Here is a 6,000-nt window from a genome sequence, read left to right as displayed (position 1 = left end):
GCAGGCCACAAGTGGAAATTTTGTCTGGTATATTTAAAAGACGTCGTTGTCTTCGCCTGGAATTTTGAAGACCATCTAGAAAGGCTGCGAACAGCGCTCGAGCCAATCGAGTCCTCCGGCCTAACCTTGAAAACATAGATGTACCACTTTACATATGAAGGGCTCCTGCTTTTAGGCTACATCGTTGGAGAGAAGGGAGTACGCCCAGACCAGCAGAAAACAGGTGCTAGTGAACAGCTTCCACCGCAGGCCGATAAGAAAGCAGTGTGCAGATTTTTCGGACTGTTCGCATATTACCGACGATTTGTGAATAACTTTTCGCGCATTGCCGAGCCTCTGACAAAACTGACGAAGTCCGACGTGCCATTTAAATGCGAAGCCCCGCAAGCAGAAGACTTCAAAGAACTTCAGCGTCGTTTACAGTCCCCACCTATCCTCGCGCATTTTGATGAAACCGCCGATACTGAAGTTCATACCGACGCAAGCAGCGTGGGCCTAGGTGCCGTCCTCGTTCAAAGAAGCGACGGGCTGGAGAAAGTCATCGCATACGCTAGCCGTTCCCTTTACAAGGCCGATGCTAACTATTCGACGACTGAGAAGGCGTGCCTTGCCATCACCTGGGCTATGTCGAAATTCCGCCCCTACCTGTGCGGACGACCGTTCAAGGCAGTCAGAGATCACCATGCGCAGCCTTTCTGCTCTCCGGAGTGCAGTCACCACTTTGTGACAATATCATTCTTTGTATTATCTGACTAGCGAGCTGCTCACCGAGAGGTGAATTGTATCTTTGCACTGCTACGCAGAAATTTGTTTCATCCGTTTGTGCCTTGCTGCAAACAGAAAAGTGCTCTGGACAATATGTGAAAACGTTGGGCCGCATGCATGAGAGGTGGCCTGAGCATTCTGCTGCGCATATTGTTAATCACATTTAGTGTGGATAGTATGGCAGCTGCCAACACGTACCACATGTGGCCAGTCTTCGTAAAGAAAATAGAAACTTCCATTATGAGATGTAGTCGAGGGTTCGACGGCATACCGTCTGGTCAGGTATCATGGCTTGATGAGGTTCACTGGTTACTGACCAAGGTCAACAAAATAATGACGTTTCAGGAGCGCTACGGCTCCCTTGTTCACAATGAGCAGCCAGCTGGACGTCCCGGGCTTTTTGTAGCGGTTACTATCGTTCTGAGGCATTTCGCGTAGATAGGGTTCAATGTGCCGTCATTCTTATTTATTGTGTTGGGCGTAGTCTGGATGATTAATGACTCGAGATTTCGGCGGGCTGATACATTCTTTTCCGTTGTCACTATATCTGCTTCATCCCAGTTAATTTCATGGCCAGTCTCTTGCGCATGCTCAGCGATTGCGTTCGTTGTCACTTTTCCTTTTCGTACATCGTACTGATGTTCTTTCAGGCGTCTCTTGAAATCTTTCGTTTCGCCTGTGCAAACTGACGAACAGTCGGCGCAGAGAATCTTGTAAACCACGCCGGGAAAAATGGCACGAGGGAGCTGGTCTTTCACGTTTACAAGCTCATTTCTTATCTTGCTTGTTGGGACATGTGCAACATGGACGCCGTGCTTGCGGAACATCCGCGCCAGCGCCTCGCTGATCCCTGATACATACGGGATAGCGGCTCGTTTCGGTTTCGGTGCGTTAGCACTTTCGTCTTCCCGGGCAGTAGGCTTACTTGATAGAGCCACTCTTTGCGTGCTCCGAATGAAGGAAAGTAGATAGCCGTTTCTTTTCAAATCTTTTTCCACGGTCTTCATTTCGTGATTTAGGGCGGCGTATTCACTGCATACTTCCCTCGCACGGTTGATTAGAGATGGAACCACTGACCGCTTATGACTTACAGGGTGTGCTGAATTGAAATTTAGGTACCTTTCGGAATGCGTCGGTTTCCGGTAGACGCGAAAACTAAGACCTGTCGGAGTACGGGTTACCACGATGTCGAGGAACGGAAGGCAGCCGTCGGTCTCTTCCTCAACAGTAAAGTTGATTTAGGGCTCAATGGCATAAAGGTGATCGAGAAAAGTGTGGGTGTGCTTCCGGTCTATGACGCAGGAGCAGTCGTCCACATACCTCAGAAATACCTTTGGTCGCGTTTGGAAGGTGGCCAAAGCTTTGCTTTCGATGGCTTCCAGAGCGATGTTAGCCGCTGTGACCGAGATGGCTGCCCCCATTGCTGTGCCAAAGGTTATGGGGGTTATTCTTGTAATAACGCTCACAGGGCTAGAAGCAGTAGTCGCTCTCTAGCACCAGCGTGCCAGCCCTAGCAGTCAGAGGTGTGACCCCCAACACGCGGTGCGGTAAGTCGCAACCACGGCGGGTTCGGGCCCGAGGGGACAAACACGAGTATGCTACTCGGATGAGCGTTTATTGCTCCCGAGCGATAAGCAGCAAGCAACAAAACAACCGCCGCAACGAGGGAGTGTTCCGCTCGCGTACGGGGGTGAAAGCCACAAAAAGGGTGGAACGCACACAAAATGGTGGGGGAGGAAGGTTCCGCTCACCTCGTGGCTCCTCGCTCACGGCCCGCGGCGGTCAGTTCACACACGGTGGCCGGGCGATAATGGCAGTGGTCTCCGTGGCAGATCTGCGTCCGCGCGTGTGCGCGGCTCCCGCCAGAAGACCCCCGGGCCCCAGGAGAACCGCGCGACCGCGCCTTCTCCAGGGATGTGGAGAGGAGGTCTCTCCGTGAAAGAGGGGAAAGAGGGAAAGTCTCCGCGGCGGCGTCGCTGCGGGGGCGCGAAAGGAAGCGGGGATGGCGTGAGTGCCCTCCCTCGCAAACCTCCCGAACAGCGCGCGCATAACATCGCGTGATAATTACGCGCGGCCGTTACCATGGGGCAGGGGATTCGCGTGTATCCCCACAAGGTCTGTTGGTAGAAATTGCCGCTGTACGTAAAATACGTGTTGGTGAGACAGAACTGCAAAAGTAGACAAAGTTCCGCTGCTTCGAACGGTGTCCGATCCTGCCACGAGGAGTCATTCTCGAGACGTTGTTTACATGTCTCAACTGCGAGATCAACAGGCACGCTTGTAAAAAGCGAGCAGACGTCGAAAGAAACGATCTCATATGTGTCTTCTAGGGCGACCTCTTTGACCTTGTTGATGAAGTCGAATGAATTCTTGATGTCTGTGCCTGTCTTGCCCACCAACGGAGAGAGAACACCATGAAGGCATTGTGACAACGAATATAAAGGAGACTTTCTAAAATCCACTATTGGGCGCAGGGGAATCCCTGGTTTATGCACCTTTGGTAGCCCGTATATTGCGGGCGCTGAGCCGTTTGTACATAGCAACTGATAATAAAGCCGTTTCATAGACGAGGGATGCTCTTGAAGATTTCTGCTGGCATTTTTTGAAGAGACGTCTGCACTTTGGGAGTAGGGTCTTTCGGGATCCGAAAGTAAATGGTCTCGTCCTTAAGCATGGCCTCCATATATTCCTTGTAAGAACACCGGTCAATGATAACAATGACATTCTCTTTACCTGCCGGTAGGAAGGCTTTATCCTTGTTAGCCTGGAGGCTTCGGATTGCTGAGCGTTAATCTTGACCAAGAGGGCGGTTTGATGACGTCTTCTTCATGCGTGACAACACACCTATCGCCTTCGTTCGAACTTCGTCCTGAACGTCTCGTTCCAGAAGTCGTACTGCCACTTCTACGGCACATGCAACCTTTTTGTGGGTCCGGTGCCTTCCCTTGGTTGAAATTCAAACCTAGGCTGAGCACCTTGGCTTCGGATGGATTCAATTTGTAGGGCGACAGGCTCCGTGTTTCGAAGATTGGTGAGAAGTGAAAACTTTCTCCCCCTAAAATTTTCGCCCAAACAAATCCAGTGCTGCGTCATATCTATGGTAAGTCTCAGAGTGCTATAGTTTAATTGTTCTTTGAAAAGTGGCTTTGGTTTAGCATGCCTAAGCACGAAATATTGTGCGAAAGCAGTTTTTTGCAGGTGGGTACCATCGCCACATACCTGAAAGCGCCGTTGAGGCGCCCGCTGACCCATTGAACCAATTTTGCGCACCTTCAACTTTTTCATCGTCAATGCAAATTTACGCAACGTTCACCGTCGGCGTATTCTCCAGTGTCGCCTTTCTCAATTTGCGTCTGTCTTCAGCGGTTGTTCTGTCCCTTGGCGCTTCTATGCTTGGCCATAGCAATGGGAATGTTTGCTCTGCCGTTCAAAACTATCTCCTAGAATCAAAATGTCTACCATCATAAGCTTTCGTACAGCCCATACCATCATAAGCGTTCGTATTTGGGTAACTACTTTTTTCAATTCCTACTCTCTCTCTCTCTCTCTCAATCTTTTTTATTTACTGATTCCCTTCCCTAATTTTCAGTTTGTTAGGTCGTCCTAACCTCCTGCAACCTCCTCTGCTACGGAAACAGAGTTACACAATTTTTGTTAGGTCATCCCAAGTTTGCCATACGCATCTGCAAATTAAATAGTCACCGCCTGGTTATGGCCATTCCCCCTTGTGGGTATGTGCCATTTTGTGAGGGGAACAACAACAGTGTATGATCGGCAGCGGCGATAGCCTAGTGCTTTCGTGCAGTGCCAGCTGATCCGTTCACTCCCATACGCGTTCGAATCTCAGCTACGGTAATATTTATTTAGCCTTCACACAGACTGGTAAGCCGGCTTGACATCGTGATGTAGTGCTTTCGCAGTAAGAACGTCGTCAGCGATGGACACGAAACTTCATTTCACGCTGCTTGTAAACGCAGTTCGTCTGAAGTCAGGTATGTTCACTAGAACCTTTTGCGGCTACTGAATAAAAGTATAAAGCTGCTTGCCCTGAGGGCACAAGCGATCAGCGCTAGATCTTTTGAGGAAGAGTTTGCGCTATGGTGGCTCAGGAATAAAGCTACGGCGATTGAGTTTTTGGTACGGGACCACAGCGATGGTCGTGTTGTTTTAACACGAGCGTCACATGCGGGAGGTGAGAGGTTCGATACAACAGTACCACCGGGTACCCACCGGTGATAGAATGGGTACAGGCTCTCCCCTGGCCTGGTGATCGGCTTATCTGGAGTGAAATGCGCGGGAAATTGGTCTTGGATACCACTTTGTGCGATGGAAACCACCTTGTGCTATGGGGCGCTTTGGCCAAAATCGCCCTTGCACCATACAAATTTGTCGTCATCATCATCAATGTAATGGGAGGGCTAAAATGAGTGCCTGTGAACGCGTTCATTTAATGCAAACAGCATCTCTAGCTTATAAAGAATTAGGCACATTCATGAATTGAGAAAGTGTACTCTGCATCAAGGCCTGTATTATAGCCTCCGGTTCGAATGCGGTTGCTGGGATGGCTTTGCTGGACACAGTTGACCGAGGGGTCTACTGCGGAATCTAGTTTAAAACGGCCTTTTATTCTGTTTTCTGCGAGTGCGAAAAAATGAGCGTAGAGGCGTCTTGAGCTCTACGAAGCTAGAAAGTAATCAAAGAAATAAACGCTAACCACGTGAAGCTTTTCTTATTCTTTATTGTTTACAATATAGTCTTCGGCGTGAACAGCTATCAGCCTCCGGTTCATTTTTATTTCTACAGGCGCACTCATAAGGTTCACTACAGCGTTTCCTACATGCAACGCAAGCCGTTAAACTGTTGTCCGATGAAGTTTTTATTTATTAGCATCACCATTATGTTTAAGCAGGAGCAGCCTAATTAGCTGGTGTCTACTCATATTTAGTTCAAAGGGAAAAATGCATCTGTAATCGTATATCGTATCGAATATTTTTGCGATTCATCCTTTGTTCCTATTTTACGCATTTGATACAGGAGCCGGGGAAGGACACCGTGAGTTTTGCTGCAAACGATGGCCCCACATGTCGCAACTACCAATGGCAGAAGGGGAAGAAAGAATGGAAGAAAAAATGTGCCGATTTTGCCTCGCTCACTACCAATGTGCACAGCCCCAGCTTTGGTTTCCCAAATAATAAGAAGAATATTCCCATTCAGACGCTGCGGCGTCAAGGTCCA

The sequence above is a fragment of the Amblyomma americanum genome, chromosome 3, assembly GCF_052857255.1.
Source record: "Amblyomma americanum isolate KBUSLIRL-KWMA chromosome 3, ASM5285725v1, whole genome shotgun sequence".
Classification (NCBI taxonomy): domain Eukaryota; kingdom Metazoa; phylum Arthropoda; class Arachnida; order Ixodida; family Ixodidae; genus Amblyomma; species Amblyomma americanum.
Note: the sequence above shows the minus strand (reverse complement) of the source record.